We start from the raw sequence: 19,324 nt of genomic DNA, 5'->3' as shown, positions 1-19,324 counted from the left end.
AACCAGTTAGTTGTTGCCAAGGGTCAGGAACAGGTAAGGAGAAATAAGGTGAGTATGACTACCAGGGTATAAGAGGGACCCTCTGGTGGTGAGGAAACTGTTTTGTGTCTTGACTGTATCAACATCAAGATCCTGGTTGTAATATTGTACTACAGTTTTGAAAAACGTTACCATTGGGAGTCACTGTGTAAAGAGTGGCACCTCTCTGTAATATTTCCTACAACTGCATGTCAGTATAGTTATTTCATAATAAAAATGTTAATTTTAAGAACAGTTAGGGGGCTGAAAGATTGTTTTTAAAAAATCTTCAACTCTACCTATCAGAACTGCAACTATACCCATTCCAACAGAAACTATAGTCCATTTTTCAAGACTTTCCCCCTCAACCACTGGGCATTCTGTCCTCATCAAGAAAGTCTTCCTTATTCTAATCTAAGTTGCTTATGCTTTGTCAGCTTATTTTTTCTGAATCCAGTCAGAGAGAAAATGTCACCATCCTCAGAATATCCCTTCTTCTATAGGAAATTATGTTTCAAAACAGAAATGACTTAATTTTACTTTTTAGCTGATATTTTATGAGCTGAATCTCTGATTCATCTGCTCAACTGATAGCACTTCATAGTCTTTGGTTTCCTTGGTGCTAGAAGAAGAAAAGAGACCAATCAAAAGCCTAGATAACTGCTTTTAGCTTTTCCTCTTTTAAGGAAAGATGAATGACAACCCTTCAACAGGGGTTGTCAGACTCCCTGTACAGGAGCATTCCTACTGGCATCAGGTAGGTGCCGCTCGGGGTCAGAGGAGGAGGAAGGAGCAGGCACTCATCTTTTCTATTCTCCAGCCTCCTGGAATGACATCTCCAGGTGAGGGAGCAAACCAGATGAATAGGGCCTGAAGTGAACCCCCAGAAATCTGCAGCAACCCTACAGATGAGGGACCTGACCATTAAAGAAAAACAAAGAGAAAGCATTTAAAAACAACAGCATCAACAACAACAACAAAAAGTCCCCATAAAAATCTCATTCAAGGGTAAGCAGCCTCAAAGATCAAAAATAGGCAAAATCAGGAAGATGAGAAAGAATCAATGAAAATGCTGAAAACCCAAGAAGCCAGAGTGCCTTTTCTCCTCCGAATGATCGCAACATCTCTCCAGCAAGAACATAGAACTGGACGGAGGATCAGATGGACGAGCTGAAGGAAGTAGGCTTCAGAAGGTGGGTAATAACAAACTCTGCTGAGCTAAAGGAGCATGTTCTAATCTAATGCAAAGAAGCTAAGAGCCTTGATAAAAGGACATGAGATTAAAGAGAGCTGCTAACTAGAATAACCAGCTTAGAGAGGAACATAAATGACCTGATGGAGCTGAAAAAAACAGCATGAGGACTTCGTGAAGTATACACAAGTATCAATAGCTGAATCAATCAAGCAGAAGAAAGAATATCAGAGTTTGAAGACCATCTTGCTGAAATAAGGCAGGCAGACAACATTAGAGAAAGAATGAAAAGGAATGAACAAAACGTTTAGGAAATATGGAACTATAAAAAAAGACCAAACCTACAATTGGTTGGAGTACCTGAAAGAGACAGAGAGAATGAAAACAAGTTGGAAAACACACTTCAGAATATTATCCAGGACAAACTTCCCCAACCTAGCAAGACAGGCCAACATTCAAATTGAGGAAATACAAAGAACACCACTAAGATACTCCACAAGAAGATCAACCCCAAGATGCATAATCATCAGATTCTCCAAGGTTGAAACGAAGGAAAAAATGTTAAGGGCAGCCAGAGAGAAAGCCCAGGTCACCAAAAAAGGGAAGCCCATCAGACTAACAGTGGGTATCTCAGCAGAAACCCTACAAGCCAGAAGAGAGTTGGGGTCAATATTCAACATTCTTAAAGAAAATAATTTTCAACCCAGAAATTCATATGCAGCCAAACTAAGCTTTATAAGTAAAGGAGAAATAAAATCCTTTTCAGACAAGCAAATGATGAGGGATTTCATCACCACTAGGCCTGCCTTTTAAGAGCTCCTAAAGGAAGTACTAAATATGGAAAGGAAAAACTGGTACCAGCCACTGCAAAAACACACCAAAATATAAAGATCAGTGACACTATGAAGAAATCACATCAACTAGTGTGCAAAATAACCAGCTAGCATAATGACAGGATCAAATTCACACATCACAATATTAACCTTAAATGTAAATAGGCTAAATACCCCAATTAAAACACACAGACTGGCAAATTGGATAAAGAGTCAAGACCCGTCAGTGTGCTGTATTCAAGAGACCCCTCTCACATGCAAAGACACATATAGGCTCAAAACAAAGGGATGGAGGAAAATTTACCAAGCAAATGGAAAACAAAAAAAAAGCAGGTGTGCAATACTAGTATCTGATAAAACAGACTTTAAACCAACAAACATCAAAAAAGACAAAGAAGGGCATTACATAATGGTAAAGTGATCAACAAGAAGAGCTAACTATCCTAAATATATATGCACACAATACAGGAGCACCCAGATTCATTAATGAAGTCCTTAGAAACCTACAAAGAGAGTTAGACTCCCACACAATAATAGTGGGAGACTTTAACACCCCACTGTCAATATTAGACAGATCAATGAGACAGAAAATTAACAAGGATATTCAGGACTTGAACTCAGCTCTGGATCACGTGGACTTAATAGACATCTGCAGAACTTTCCACCCCAAATCAACAGAATATATATTCTTCTCAGTAATACATGGCACTTGTTCTAAAAGCGGCCACATAATTGGAAGTAAAACACTCCTTAGCAAATGCAAAAGAACTGAAATCATAACAGTCTCTCAGACCATAGTGTAGTCAAATTAGTACTCAGGATTAAGGAACTCACTCAAAACCACACTAATAAATGGAAATTGAATAACCTGCTCCTGAATGACTCCTGGTAAATAATGAAATTAAGGCAGAAATCAGGAAGTTCTTTGAAACCAATGAGAACAAAGAGACAATGTACCAAAATCTCAGGGACACAGCTACGGCAGTGTTAAGAGGGAAATTTATAGCAGTAAATGCCTGCATCAGAAAGCAGGAAAGATCTTAAATCCACATCCTAACATCACAATTAAAAAAACTAGAGAAGCAAGAGTAAACAAATCCAAAAGCTAACAGAAGACAAGAAATAACTAAGATCAGAGCAGAACTGAAGGAGATAGAGACACAAAACACCCTTCAAAAAATCAATGAATCCAGGAACTGTTTTTTTGAAAAAAATTAACAAAATAGACCTCTAGCTACACTAATAAAGAAAAAAAAAGAGGAGAATCAAATAGACACATTAGAAAATGATAAGAAGACATCACCACTGATCCCACAGAAATACAAACTACCACCAGAGAATACTATAAACACCTCTATGCAAATAAACTAGAAAATCTAGAAAAAATGGATAAATTCCTGGACACATACACTCTCCTAAGACTAAACCAGGAAGAAGCCAAATCCCTGAATAGACCAATAACAAGTTCTGAAATTGAGGCAGTAATTAGTAGCCAACAAACCAAGAAAAGCCCAGGACTAGTCAGATTCACAACCAAATTCTACCAGAGGTAAAACAAGAAGCTGATACCATTCCTTTGGAAGCTATTCCAAACAATTGAAAAGGAAGGACTCCTCCTTAACTCATTTTATGAGGCCAGCATCATCCTGATACCAAAACCTGGCAGAGACACACACAAACACACAAAACTTCCGGCAAATATCCCTGATGAACTTCAATGAGAAAATCCTCAATAAAGTACTAGCAAATCGAATCCAGCAGCACATCAAAAAGCTTATCCACCATGATCAAGTTGGCTTCATCCCTATAATGCAAGGCTGTTTCAACATACACAAATCAATAAACATAATTCATCACATAAACAGAACTAATGACAAAAACCACATGATTATCTCAATAGATGCAGAAAAGGCCTTCGGTAAAATTCAATATCCCTTCATGTTAAAAACTCCCAATATACTAGGTATCAATAGAACTTATCTCAAAATAATAAGAGCTATTTATGACAAACCCACAGCTAATATCATACTGAATGGGCAACAGCTGGAAGCATTCCTTTTGAAAACCAGCACAAAACAAGGATGCCCTCTTTCACCACTCCTATTCAACATAGTATTGGAAGTTCTGGCCAGGACAATCAGGCAAGAGAAAAAATAATGGTATGCAAATAGGAAGAGAGGAAATCAAATTGTCTCTGTTTGCAGATGACATGATTCTGTATTTAGAAAACCCCATTACCTCAGCCCAAAAACTCCTTAAGCTGATAAGCAACTTTAGCAAAGTCTCAGGATACAAAATCATTGTGCAAAAATCATGAGCATTCCTATACACCAACAAGAGACAAGCAGAGAGTCAAATCATAAATGAACTCGCATTCACATTTACTACAAAGAGGACAAAATACCTAGGAATACAGAAAACGAGGGACGTAAAGGATCTCTTTATGGAGAACTACATACCACTTGTCAAGGAAATAAGAGAGGACACAAACAAACGTAAAAACATTCCATCCTCACGGATAGCAAGAATCAATATCATGAAAATGGCCATACTGCCCAAAGTAACTTATAGATTAAATGCTATTCCCATCAAACTACCACTGACATTCTTCAAAGAATTAGAAAAACTACTTTAAATTTCATATGGAACCAAAAGGGCCCATACAGCCAAAACAATCATAAGCAAAAGAACAAAGCTGGAGGCATCACACTACCTGACTTCAAACTATACTATAAGGCTATAGTAACCAAAACAGCATGGGGTACTGGTACCAAAACAGACATATAGACAAATGGAACAGAACAGAGACCTCAGAAATAACACCACACATCTACAACCATCTGATCTTTGACAAACCTGACAAAAGCAAGCAATGGGGAAAGGATTCCCTATTTAGTAAATGATGCTGGGAAAATCGGCTAGCTATATCCATAAAACTGAAACTGGACTCCTTCCTTACACCTTATACAGAAATTAACTCAACATGGATTAAAGACTTAAATGTAAAGCCCAAAACCAAACACACACACACACACACACACACACACACACACACACAAAATAACTCAAGAAGAAAACCTAAACAATACGATAATACCATTCAGGACACAGGCATGGGCAAAGATTTCATGACAAAAGGGCCAAAAGCAACCGCAACAGAACCTAAAATTGACAAATGGGATCTCATTAAACTAAAGAGTTTCCGCACAGCAAAAGAAACTATCATCAGAATGAATAGTCAACCCACAGAATGGGAGAAAATGTTTGTAATCTACCCATCTGACAGTGGTCTAATATCCAGAATCTACAAGGTACTTAAACAAATTTACGAGAAAAAAACAACTCCATCAAAAAATGGCCAAAAGACATGAACAGACACTTCTCAAAAAAAGACATTTGTGTGGCCAAGAAACATGAAAAAAAGCTCAAAATCACTGATCATTAGAGAAATACAAATCAAAACCACATAGAGATACCATCTCATGCCAGTCGAAATGACAATTATTAAAAAGTCAGGAAACAATAGATGCTGTTGAGGCTGTGGAGAAATAGGAATGCTTTTACACTGTTGGAGGGAATGTAAATTAGTTCAACCATTGTAAAAGACAGTGTGGCAATTCCTCAAGGATCTAGAACCAGGAATACCATTTGACCTAGCAATCCCATTACTGGGTATATACCCAAATGAATGTAAATCATTCTACTATAAAGACACATGCACATGTATGTTTACTGCAGCACTATTTACAATAGCAAAGACATGGAACCAACCCAAATGCCCATCAATGATAGACTGGACAAAGAAAACGTGGTATATATACACTATGGAATACTATGAGCCATAAAAATCAATGAGATTATGTCTTTGCAGGGATGTGGATGAAGCTGGATTTCATCATCCTCAGCAAATGTATGCAGGAACAGAAAACCAAACATCCTATGTTCTCACTCATAAGTGGGAATTGAACATTGAGAACGTATGGACACAGGGAAGGGAACAACACACACCGAGGCCTGTCAGGGGGTCGGGGGGCAAGGGGAATAGAGCATCAGGACAAACAGCTAATGCATGCAGGGCTTAAAACCTAGATGATAGGTAGATAGGTGCAGCAAACCACTATGACACACATATACCTATGTAACAAACCTGCACATTCTGCACATGTATCCCAGGACTTAAAGTAAAATAATAAAAAGTAAAATTAAAATTAAAACTTAAAGTTGTGATCTAGCATGAAATAATTGTTGCGATTTCAAGTGGGTGTTTTTTAAGGCAGGAAATAGTTTATTGTTTTCCTTGGGCTACGATCTAAAAATGGAAGTGGGGACTGATTTATAAAGATACAGAAGTCTAGCCTAGGAAATGTATCTTCTAATGTCTGCAACCAAAGAATAGCACTTTCTCTATGTCATCAGCATGACCTTAATTTAGCATGGCCATTCATTGGTTGCCTCTAAATCCTACAATCTGGATGCAAGAAATAACAAAGTGTGTTTGGTTTTCAGCATCAGCAGGATGCTGATTAGGATCTATCTTGAAAACTAAATGAAACAATAAACGAGTGTGAAAGTGCTTTGTAAACTGTCAAGTGTTATCCATATAAAAATTGCTTTTGTGATAAGCCGAACAAAATAAATACTAAATATAGGAGGGAGCAAACTTCCACGTTTTTGCTAATAGAAAATAAGTCTTTGAAAACAGAGACTTCTGTCATTATGTTCATTTTTGTAATTTTCCTCTCCTGAAAACCATGTCTTCTAATCCCTCTCCAACTTAGTGTTGTTCAATGCACAAATGATGTTTGTTGAATGACTGCTTGAATTAATTCTGGCAAATATGAAGGACGATGCATTGAAAAACCATCATCAGCACAACTTGTGCTCTGTGGTGCTTCTCCACCCTATTGTGATGAATTTGAACAGAATCATCAGAGTACTCTCACCTGGGAGCCATGTGACAAATGATTCAACAGCATAGACACCTGGCCAGGGCTCAAGTTATTTTGTACAAATCGACCAATTGAGTTGGCCTTTGTTCTTTCCTCTCACTTCTTGGGCACTTTAAAATTGCAAACAAAAACACTAAAGTACATGAAATAGAAGCAGAATATTCTAAATAAGATTGAGTTCAATTTCGAAATCTCTTTTTGGCCTGTCATTATGTTTTGGTAATAACGCTACAAGTAAGATACAGACATTGTCCCCTAGAAATCTGTGGAGAGGTTCAGAGAAGAGAATATATCCATAAAGCATGGTGGGGACAGTGTGGGAAAAAAATGCTTAATATTGACTTTGGTGGGAGTGTAGTTCCGGAAGAGTTTACTTTGGAAAGATGGCATTTATCATGAGCCTGAAGAGATAGGTCAAATGTGAGAGGCAAAGAGGATAGTCATTTACCACTGAAGAGGGTTCATCCCCTATTCTCTTCTTTTCCACACGGGAGCAAAAGGGATTCAACAAGATGAGTCTTAGAATTTGCTGAATTTTAGAAGAGGCATGTTATATTGATACAAGATATTAAAGTATTACCCAGATAGAGCCTACAAACAAATTTTAGGTTTCTTTTGCTCAATTATATTTTGAAGCAAAGTAAATATACTGTGGTAAAAGCATGGGATTTAGCATCAGACAAGATTAGGGTTCAAATCCTGGTTCTGCTACTTGAGCAGGTTATTTAACCTTTATAAACCTCAGTTTCTGTTTCATTAATATAAGAATTACAGTGGCATTTAACTCATCAGAATTTTGTTAGGATTAAATGGTATAATGCATGAAAGGGGCTTAACCTAATGCTTTGCTCCCAGAAAGCACTTAATAAACATACACTATCACCATTACAAGGAATTTCACCCTCAATTACTGTATTTCTCATCACTGCATCCTCCATTGTGCAAGAAAACATTATGCAAGAAAATGGAAGTTACCCACTACTTTTTTCAATGGTCAAGGATTGCTGAGGACTAATGTCACAATACGTTAACCATTTACTGTTGACCCTCTCCTAGAATACTAGCAATTAAATGAGGTGAATAATATCAGATTTAAGTAAAGGCAAACAATATTTCCTTATTGTGTAAAACTAAACTACCCCATGAGTTCAATAGCATTTGTATCCTCTGATAGAGTTGTGTGGCCTTGCAGTGCAGCTTATTTTGTAATTGCTTTTTTTCAACAAATTATCTATGCTAAGGTAAATTTTTCATTTTAAAATATGAATTGCAAAGTGGTTTAAATGTATCTGACACCTCCATGAATGGAAACATGCTGTAAGCTAAGTTGTATATATCACGCCTCCCTCACTGTCACAGAGAAAGCCCAGTGTGGCTGCTTCTCCGTGTACCCAGCAAAAGTATTGTAGATAGGGTTGATTTATTGGGCCTCAGATAGCATGGGCCATCTGGGATTACTGAGGAAATCATCAGCCTTGGGAGGGTCACTGTTTAGACTTGGACAATCAGTGTAAGCTTGGACTCTGCACAAGAAATGTGGCTCATTATGCAGCTAGGCTATTAACTATCAACTTTCATTTAGAAATATAAATTCTGCTCTCTTGGCTGCCCCGCTGATCTGGTTATAATGTCCTGTGTGTAATGGAAAAGTACAAAGGCAAAAGATGGAAATTTAGACTTACTATAAGAGCAGTTGAGGACAATCCTGATTTCTGCATACAAATGAATTCCTTTTGCCAAACACACGTGTTCCAATTTACCCCATTGCCCCACTTTTAAACATCATGTTTAATTAAGTATGTAATGCTCCTGCTATGACTCATGTGATTTTGTTTTCTTATCCAGAAACTTACTCTTATTCGGGGTTTCTCTTATCTTTTTATTTGGTACTCTAATTTATTTTCCTTTTCCTTTTATTTATACCTTTCCCATTTTAAATGTGTTGTTGGGGGGAGGGCAGCAAAGAGAACACAAAGAACATTTTAAAGGATATTATACTAAGATTTCAGTTGAGCATTAACAAGAAATCATCAAGCTGACCCATCATAGGGCACACACATACACAAATCATTACCAAAACAAAACAAAACAAAAACTATGTGCCATGCATTGTACCAGGCATCAAGGAAGAAAAGAGAAACACAGTATGCTCCCCATCTTGATAGGATGGTCCTCACTGATGGTGCTTGTGCTTCCCAGCCCCTTCCTATGAAAGCATTCTGGGGTTTTGCCTGCCGCTTTGATTTTAATGGAAGTTACCCACTGCTTTTTTCAGTGGTCAAGGCTTGCTGAGGACAAATGCCACAACACGTTAATCATTTACTGTTGACTCTCTCCTAGAAAACTAGCGATTAAATGAGGTAAATAATATCAGATTTAAGTAAAGGCAAGCAATATTTCCTTATTGTATAAAACTAAACTACCCCATGAGTTCAATAGCATTTGTATCCTCTGATAGAGCTGTGTGGCCTTGCAGTGAAGCTTATTTTGTAATTGCTTTTTTTCAGTTTCAATTTCTTTATAAACCATGAGCCCTTCTATAGCCTCAGCTACTTACGCTGGTCTCTTTTTAATTTGGCTTCTCTTTTTTCTCTTCCAAAACTGTTTTAGCACCCTCATCTGTAGGTTCCATTCCTTAGATTAACCATTCTTCATTCTAGCATGACTCTGTCTTAAAGTACTCCCTGTAACAACACAGTGATACCTAACTATATATGGATATGCCAGAGTCATATCACCTCTTGTTTGAAAAGTAAAGTATTCCTATTGCCCAGAGGCCCCACAGACACCCTGTCTCTAAACAATCCTCTCTTTCCAAATTTGAAGAACTCTGAGTCTGATTTTGGAAGACTGCCAAGAACTGTAGGAGAAACTCTATGTACTTTTCCAAAGCTACTTTCTATATACAGTTAGCAAAGTGTCCTAAATTTCTCTGAGTCTCAGTCTCATTGCTCTGTCTCTTTTTTAATATTACCCAATCTTATCATACTTCTATTTTTAAATTCACCTAGTGAACCACTCTAAGGATGTTCTAAACAAACCCAATCTAATTAAAAACCCAACTTTAAACTGTCTTATTCGGGCTTCCTTAGATCTACACCTTACCCATATGTTTGGAGTTTTTTTTTTTTTTTTTTTTTTTTTTTTTTGCTTTGTTAAGAGGTTACTTTATCTTCTGCATAGACCCAACAGATGTTTATATTTGTAGCTGGTGTGCCTATGGAGACATCTCATCTCTACAGTTTGAATGAAGCCGTGTCAGCAATAATGTACTGGAGTCTCTTTGGTCACGCTGATAGCCAGTAAGCAAGGACATATGAGAGGCCATGAAAGAACTCTCCGTTAAGCTCCCCACTATTAGTCTTACTGTAAACATCACTGGTGACAAAAAGTGTTGTTTGGAAGGTATAAAGCCTAGCATCTTAAAAATCTGCAAGGCTGATGTAATTGTTCTGTTTGATTAGCTGTGGATAAGAAAAGACACGTACCTTGGAAAATAAAAAGATAAAACACTGTCTCTTTGTTTAGCCAAGGTAAGGACAATTTCTTTAAAGCTGATCCAAAACTTGTAACAAAGATGCACCTAAAGATATGTCAACCTCATTACTTACCCTGGACCTTGTGTGATTTTTTACCAATCACAGTAAGATTTAGGTAAACCAGCTATTGTCCCTTGGATGCACTGCTAGTAATCTTACTTCTTAAAACAGTCTCTTTATAGAAAAGACAATCAAAACATCATGGGAACTGGGATGATGCATAAGAGTATTTTTACTCTCTTTTCATTAACAACTAATGATGGAAAACGTTCCTTCTTGGGGCTTATAGTCTCCTTCCTAGGTCTGTTCCTAAATAGTCCATCTGCTCCTATGACCCACAGCTTTCTTGACTTAGCCTTATATTACTTCCTGTGGTATTATTACATTTTCCTTTTTGCTGCCATATTACCTTTAAAATAGATTCCAGAAATGCCCTCAGAATCTTATTAATCAAATTGGCTTGAAGTGGAGAAGGGACCTTGGAGGAATCTTCAATTCCTTCCAATAGATAGCTAGGTAGATAGGGGGAGGGAGGGAGAGAGAGAGAGAGAGAGAGAGAGAGAGAGAGAGAGAGAGAGAGAGAGATGATAGTTAGATAACAGATACAGACAGATACTCAAAAGTTATTATTTTCATAATTTCTACTGATTAAGTCTAGTTCTGATATCTAAGAAACCCCAATGGTGGCTGGAATGTTGAAAGGCAAATAAAAGTTAAAATAAATCATTTTTTAAAAAACACAAAAAATAATGCCCCCCGTGTAATCAGTAGTTCAATGTTTGTCACAAAAATTGAAAATAACAACAATAAACAAAGTCAAATTCTCGATATCGACCCTCAACATGGTTCAATGTCAAATGTGCTCATTTACCAAGCTCTCTTATCTGATGGGCTCTCTCACTGCACATAAAAACCTTTTATGTAATATTAAATATACAGAGGATTATGTAATTCTTCCATTTAATATGTGCCACCAACCCTCTTATTATTATACTATTTCCTTCTCCAAGTAGCAGTTACTCCTAATTACATTTAGTGTTTCTGAAGGAGACTTTGTGTAACATGATGGTTATTCAGCATCTGTTTCTCAAGCAAGATGGGAAAGATGATCTGCTATCTCTAAAATTGTCTCTTGTACTCCTATTAATGTGTTTTCTGCTTTGTGCATCAATTTCTGAAAGACTTTCAATATGTTTTACCTGATACCTTAATTCTAGCACAAAATGTTATGGGAAAATGCTATGTCTATGAATTAACCATTTACTGCCCAGCATTTACAAAATAATATTTACAGCTAGGTAAGACGTTCTTTGAAATTCTCTTCAAAGCATTGTGATGTATCTGGATTTTTAACAATCCCCTCCCCTACATACTTACAAGAGAAGTTATAAATATTATAATAAATATTAGTTGTCTTGGCAGTGGTCATTGATTAAAGAGGGACTAAATGATGAAAATTTCTCCCCTTCACTAATAAGTATTGCAATACATTTTCTGCAGCTTCAGCCAGTCTCACATGTTCTTTCCCAGAGCAGTGTTAAAACATCAGAGAAAATATTAACAATATTACAGTGAGATGAGTAAGTATTCTAAGAAATTGGCTTTGTCTACATTGCCTAAGCTCTCTACCCACCAGATATGCCTGCATAGTGACCAGCAACTCTCATGATGATTAAAGGAATAAGAAACAGCAAGATCCTTTTTAAATTAAATAGTGTGATGCCATATATCATCAACTACAGTCCAGTCCACAAATCACTTGCATTAAAAAAAAACTTACATGTTTATAGAAAATTCATATTCTTGGACATCATCATAAATCTAGTGAATACTAATTTCTGTGGGTAGTCTCCTGGAATCTGCATTTTTAGTAGGCTTCTCAGGTAAGTTATAAACATAACTAAAGTTTATTTATTTATTTATTTATTTATTTACTTATTTTTCTTTTGAGACGAAGTCTCTTCCTGTCACCTAGACTGGAGTACAGTTGTGCAATCTCTGCTCACTGCAACCTCCACCACCTGGTTCAAGCAATTCTGTCTCAGCCTCCCGAGTAGCTGGGACTACAGGTGCCCACCACCATACCTGGCTACTTTTTGTATTTTTAGTAGAGACAAGGTTTCACCATATGGGTCAGGTTTGTCTCGAACTCCTGACCTCAGGTGATCCACCCGCTTTGGCCTCCCAAAGGGCTGGGATTACAGGCATGAGCCCCTATGCACACCCTCATAACTAAAATTTAGAATCACTCTATGGGTGTAGCCAGTGTACAACTTTTACGGTACAAGATTTACTGATGAAGGCTAGGCTTAGTATTTAGTTAATAGCATTAATAGGTATGAATAAGTAGTAATATTTTCAAATAGTGTTAATTAAAAGATTATCGGATGCAGTTAGAGGAAGAAAAGTGATTATGCAAAGTGCTTCTCAAACTTTACAATGCATACAGATCAGCTGGGAACCTTATTAAAATGAAGATCCTGATTCAGTAGTTCTTGGGTGTGACTTGAGACTCTGCATTTCTAATAAGTTCCCAGGGAATGCTGGAGCTGCTGGTCTTTGAATCAAAGTCTCAGTAGCAAGGATTAAGAAGTTTGAAAAGGCATACCCTTAAGAACTCCTAGAATCACAATAGTCTCTCCAAGGTTTCACTTTCTGAGGTTTTAATTACCCACAGTCAACCTAGGTCTGAAAATAGGTGAGTGCAGTATAATAAGATATTTTAAGAGAGAGAGAGACAACATTCACATCATTGTTATTACAGTATGTTGTTATAATTTTTCTATTTTATTATTATTGTTGCTAATATCTTACTGGGCCTAATTTATAAATTAAACTTTATAATAGGTATGTATGCATAGAAAAAACATAGTTTATGTAGGGTTTGGTACTATGCACAGTTTCAGGGAGTATCCCAGGTGTTTTAAAATGTATCCCCCATGGATAAGGAGGGACTACCATAGTGTCCATTTTACTGAGCAGACTCCAAAATTTCTAGCAAAGATCTAAGAAGTTATTGTTCAGTTCCAGACCCAGGAAATACGAATACTTGTGGAATTTTTTCCTTAACCTACAGAGTGTGCATTCTGTTTAACTTTCTACCCAACATGATCTGGGTTCTGTGAGCTCTAACTAAATGCAAGCTGTTTTTCCTTCCAGAGGGAAAATGAACCAGTTTGAAGAATGTCTATACTAAGTTGTAACATCTTATGGAAATGAATATGCGATAGTGTGTGAATTAATCCAGGAATAACATGATTTCAAGAAGATAGACGGTAATCGGCATCGAGAAATTGATGAGTTGACCGGTATAACCTAGAGTAACTACTGGGGAATTATACTTATGTGAGTGTCACTATGCTAAAGATAGCACAGGAATTCCAAATTTAATCTCCAAACAGCCTTATGAATTAAGTATACTTTCCTACATTTTACTGCTTATGAAATAAGATTTAGAGGTATTTTCCCAAGATCACACAGCTGGTAATGGCAAAAACAGAACCCCCATCTTCTCTGACTCCCAAGTCTCTAATCCTTTTATTATATCAAACTGCCTTTCTCCCAAAAGAAGAAAAAAAGACAATATTATCAGAGCTTTTTTGTTTTTTTTTTCCAGAAAGCATAAATTCTCTATGAAGATTAATATTGCCCCATGGGTAAAAAACTGGTTCTTAGCAGAGGTAGGAAGGAGTGGTGAAATAAATAAAACGTATTTATTGCAATGGTTGGCAGACAACATTGCATAAACCAACAGATATGTAACATATTGTGGTATTAAAATTTCAAGGGGGAGAAGGGAAGTGATTAGGGAATAAAAAGTTAAAAAGCCTTCTAGGGGTTTGAGTGGGCAGGAAGTGGAGCATGATAATGAAAGAAAGATTGAGAAACACATCATAGAGGGTGAAGTTCAACCTTTGAAGAAACACTGGCTTCTTTCAGCATTGCCACAATAATAGTGACGACCCACAGATTCTAGCGTATGGGAGTTATCCATCACCAACCAAGGAAAAAGCAACTCACAGGGTGGTAGACGACTCCATATTGAGGCAACCGTGTTAACCATTCATATGGCCGACAAGGCTAATGTGGAATTATGCTGCTTTCAACAAACTATTTATTCAAAGAAGAAAAATGTAAGGAAGGAGGAAAAGGAAAGAGTGAGACAGAGAGTGAAGGAGGGAGGAATAAAAGGCTTATAGCATCATTCCTTAGTAGGTACTACTTACCCAGTATAACCAGACTATTGTCCACAGTTGTCACTTAGAATGCATTTAAGCTAAAAACTGTCCAAAACAATATGATGAATCACCCTTGAACTTTACCAAAAAAAAAAAAAAAAAAAAGGAATTCATCAGTAGCAACTGATTCCACGTGATAGAATGAGGATTACATGCAGCTTTTTCAACGGTTTTGTTAAATATGAGCTAGAACAGCTGAGCATGAATGGAAGGAGAGTCGGGAAGCCCGTGGCACTGAGGGGCTTTCTGGAAGAGCATTCCTATTAAAAGAGGGATTCAGACACGTGCATGTGGTCCATTTACCATGGGTGCATCCTAGAAGGGGATAATTTTGAGTATAGAACATCATCTACTCCTCAACTTATTCTCCCAGTAAGGATGCTTGTGAGGGGCGGGGGGAGCAATGATCCAAAGATTCTGGTTAACAAGTTTTGCTTGGAGAGAGAAAGCTGCAAATCAGAAATAACTGTTTTCTTAAGAAACTGGTAGTTTAAAATAACAATGTTTTAAGACCCATATACAGAAATGTAGCACATAGGTTAGGAAGAAGAGTTTAGCAGAAAATGCAAGCTGATCTTGCCACATCAGGAGAACTGATGTATCAGAGGCACGGCAATTTTTGGCAAAGCAGAGCAGCTTAAGAACAGCACAGTGTTGGCCCAGCATTGTTCAGACAAGCTGCAATGAAATGCAGTGTGAATAATAATGGTAGGAGCAGTGGCCAGGCACTTTCAAAGGCAATAGACATGACCTAAATGTTTTAAATTTTGTGTATATTCTTTTCTCAGAGAAATTTGTTCAGGTACAGCATGTAGCATTAGTAATAGCTCAGACTTTAAAATGTTAACCAATCAATAATAGAATTTTATTTTCTAGTATCTCATGACTGAGTTAAACTAAAGCAGAAAGTGAACAACAATTGTCTTAGGTATGTTGCCAAAGTTACCCACTAAGAGAACTAAAGGATCTGTTGGGTCAGGTGTTGTCAAGTTACCAGCAGAAGCTATTGATTGTAAAATTTTAATTATACTATTATCTTTCCATGTGAAAAAGGTAAGGATTAAGAGGAGTAAGAGTCTCATGATATGCAGTCTTGCTTAGAAGGCTTTGGAAATGTCATCTATAGCATGAAGCCATTAACTTCTCATTTTGTTTGGAGGTTGAATATCTCTGGTTATGTCATTGTGTGGTTTGGTGAACTTTTTATGTGGTCCATATGCCAGATGCAAGACTTATCCCTTAAAATTTATCTAATTTTAGCTCCTAGAGCTTCAGGAAAGGAGCAGTTTCCATTTTTGGTAATTTTGTAGAAAAAGATGAGTTTGAGGAATCTAGAAGAATTCAGAATCTAGATAGCAAGAACTTGAAAACAATGTGTAGAGGTTTATTTTAATAAACAATCTAATAACAGATATAATATAGCTTTTTTAAAAGAGACAACTTTTTCCTTTATATTGATCACATAGGAATCTCAGATTTAAAAACCTCTTGAGTCTAGAAAGCCAAACCAAGGCTGACTTTAGATTTCATCTACAGTCTTAAGATTTCTGGATCTGTCAGAAAGTGACAATTTTTATTTTCTTACTGTAAGGCTGAGAATCCTTAAAGTTGGGCATTTTATGTGCATTTTGAAATACGATATTTCAGTCAAAACCCTGGTAATATAACCGATGTTTCCAATTGTAACATGTTATGAAAAAGACAGTTGATTTTTATTGAACTTATGTAAATAACCATATTGCCATAAGGATGTTCAAAAATAGTTTTTGAATTTTAGGAAGATCAAATAGGGAGAAAAAGTAAATGTTTTTGCCTTTGTTCACAAAAGTATGATTTACAAAACTGTCATAAACTCTGTTTTAAATGAAAGCCTTCATTTAAAAACATTAACTTCACCAGTTAAAATGTCATCTAATTTTTGTTTTGCTTGATTTTGACTCAGTTTTATGAATGTATCTGTTCTTAGAGTTTAGAAATTTTTTTATTTAGTACATTGGTTTTAAACTTATTAGAAATCTATACTTAAGCATACTTGTTAGAGTCTTTTCCATGAATCTGACTGTAAATGCTTTTAGAGAGGAATTAAAACTAGATGACAGAGACTTAGAATAGCATTGTTAAAAATCTGATGGAAGTTCATTACAATCATCAATTGACAAGGAAATTGAGTTATTTATGTGGCAATCAACATCACAACCAGAGTTATGACTGATGGCATATTAGATTTTTAAGAGTTTTATATAATTTGGGGACGTTTATATTAAGAACATACTCATAAATGTAATCAAAAGAAAATATAGCGTTACTTTTCATTTGACAATGTTTTCCATACAATTTACCAAATAAACCTCTTCATTCAATATTTTTACAAGATGAGAAATATATCCTTTGAGGCTTTCCGGGGGCTCAACTGGAAAATCCCAAAGTTAAGTTTAGATCAGAAAGACGTAACTTAGAATTTTGATACTGAGGAAGTCTGTCAAAGATGCCAAAATGTTTAAAACACCTGATCAAAATAGCATAAGTCCCTATGAAGTAATAGCCATGTATTTAACCAGAGTGATAACCAAAGACTTTAAATGTAACACAGACATTTCATGGATATATATTTTCTAATATCTTAACCCTTTCCAATCTCAGTTTTCCTAAGTAATCAATAAAGACAACACAGGAAATTCTGATAAAGCATAAAAATCTGTTTTTTAGACCAGTTACCAAAGAGGCTTCAGAAATACCTCCTGTAGTGTGATGCTTCTCTTTATGAGAATTTCATTTAGGCAATCTGGAAGTCAAACCTGATGAATTTAATCAGACATAGGAAGAGTGTGTGTCCAAAGGTCATTAGTGTATCTCGTATGACAGAAGAATGCAAACAAGAAAAGTAGTACCTTAAGTAGGGAAATACATGGCTTTTAGTAAATGCGTGGGAAATTTCCTGCTTACATAGAAAAATTTAGACACATCAAGAGAAGCCAAGAGTATAGAATCAAGAAAAACATTGCTTGTAACTGTAAATCCACAGTTTAGGAGATGGTTGAAAAGTTTATTTTTTAAAAAACAGACTTTAGAATTAAATCAAAACCTCTTGCAAGTTTTACTGAGTAGATTAATACTTTAGGAAAACCTTGCTATTCTAATATAGGGGACCAAATTTATACTTTAGTATTAGTGTAGTTTTAATATCAAAGCTCAATATTTAGAAAGAAAAAAATAATTTCCTTTTAATTGTAGGCAACTTGATCATGTACAAAATTTCCTCTATAAATTTGTCCTTTCCAAACCTTTTGTGACTTAGACTTTTCATGACATGTGTGTATTTTCTGTTTTTTCCTATACTTTTTAAAATTTGACCAGTCATTTTACATTAGGACAAAAAGTTATCATATATTATTACTGTTTATTTTAAATTATTTTCTTTCTACAACCTTTTTTGATACCCAAAATATATTTTCATACATATAACATTTTTATCTTTTCCTTTTACTTAATGATTTCTTAAATCTTGTTTTTATTTGTTTTGTAAACCCATATTTTAAAAACAACCTTTAAATAACCTCTGAATTAGACAAAATTTTTGTTTTTTAAAAATACATACTTTATGTCTATTTAAATAGTTTTTAAAGCCAAAACCACATCTTTTTCGGGTACATTTTGTATACAGAATTCTATATTAATTTTAATTTTTAACTCTTGGCAATCTTAATTTTTAGTTAAAACTTAGGAAGCAAGAAATTTTGAATTGTCTGTCACATGTCAGTGGTTTCTATGTGAGGGCTATTTTATAATTTTAGGAATATGTTTTTCCCATAACGTAATTTTACATGTATTAATAAAAACCAAATATATTTAGTCTTTCTGTGAAATTTAAGAAGCCAAGAACAAACTTATATTTGTGTTTGATAATTTATGTTTTAGTATTTTGTCTTATTTGAAAATGACTCAGATATCTAATTAGTATTTATCATTTAATTTAGCATAACATAATTTTAAGGTTTTGAGTTACATCAAAAGTTTATTTATAAACATAATTATTCTATTTATACGTACCTAATTAATTTATTTTGAACAATTATAGATATATAAAACCTGAAGTACAGACAAAGTCATCATTTTAGTTATATTTCTGTTAACCACTCTAATAGAGTGTGACTATTAGGCGTTTACCTAAGTAAGATCCTTAAAGTTAAATATATAGGTATTTGGTTGCTAACTCTGAATATACAGCAGGAAAATACAAGAAAATTGTTCTCTTCTAGATCCTTCAGAAAGGGACACACCTCTGATGACACCTTGAGGTTAGTCCAGGGAGGTCTGGGTCAGACTTCTGACCTGCAGAACAGTAAGATAAATTTATGCTGTCTTAAGCCACTAAGTTTGTGGCAATTTTTTTATGGCAACAATTAAAAAACAAACAAACATAAAACTGAAGGACTCAGCTGGAGAAACTTTAAACATTTAGAGGTCAATGCAAGGAAAAGTCAGCTAAGAAACCTGAAATGAGCAACCAATATGAGAATAAGAAATTCAACAGTGTGGCATCATAACAATCAAGAGG

The 19,324-nt window shown here is 35.7% G+C and overlaps 1 long non-coding RNA gene across 1 annotated transcript in view; it reads right to left on the bottom strand.

The window, feature by feature from the left end:
• Positions 1-19,324, bottom strand: part of LOC126947552 (uncharacterized) — a 74,916-nt gene that overhangs the window by 2,396 nt on the left and 53,196 nt on the right. The window contains exon 3 of the long non-coding RNA XR_007723121.1: positions 19,047-19,098. This is a non-coding gene — a long non-coding RNA (uncharacterized LOC126947552). The remainder of the gene's footprint in view (positions 1-19,046; positions 19,099-19,324) is intronic.

Source organism: Macaca thibetana, chromosome 2, assembly GCF_024542745.1.
Source record: "Macaca thibetana thibetana isolate TM-01 chromosome 2, ASM2454274v1, whole genome shotgun sequence".
NCBI classification, from domain to species: Eukaryota; Metazoa; Chordata; class Mammalia; order Primates; family Cercopithecidae; genus Macaca; species Macaca thibetana.
Note: the sequence above shows the minus strand (reverse complement) of the source record. Positions and strands in the feature narration are given on the sequence as shown.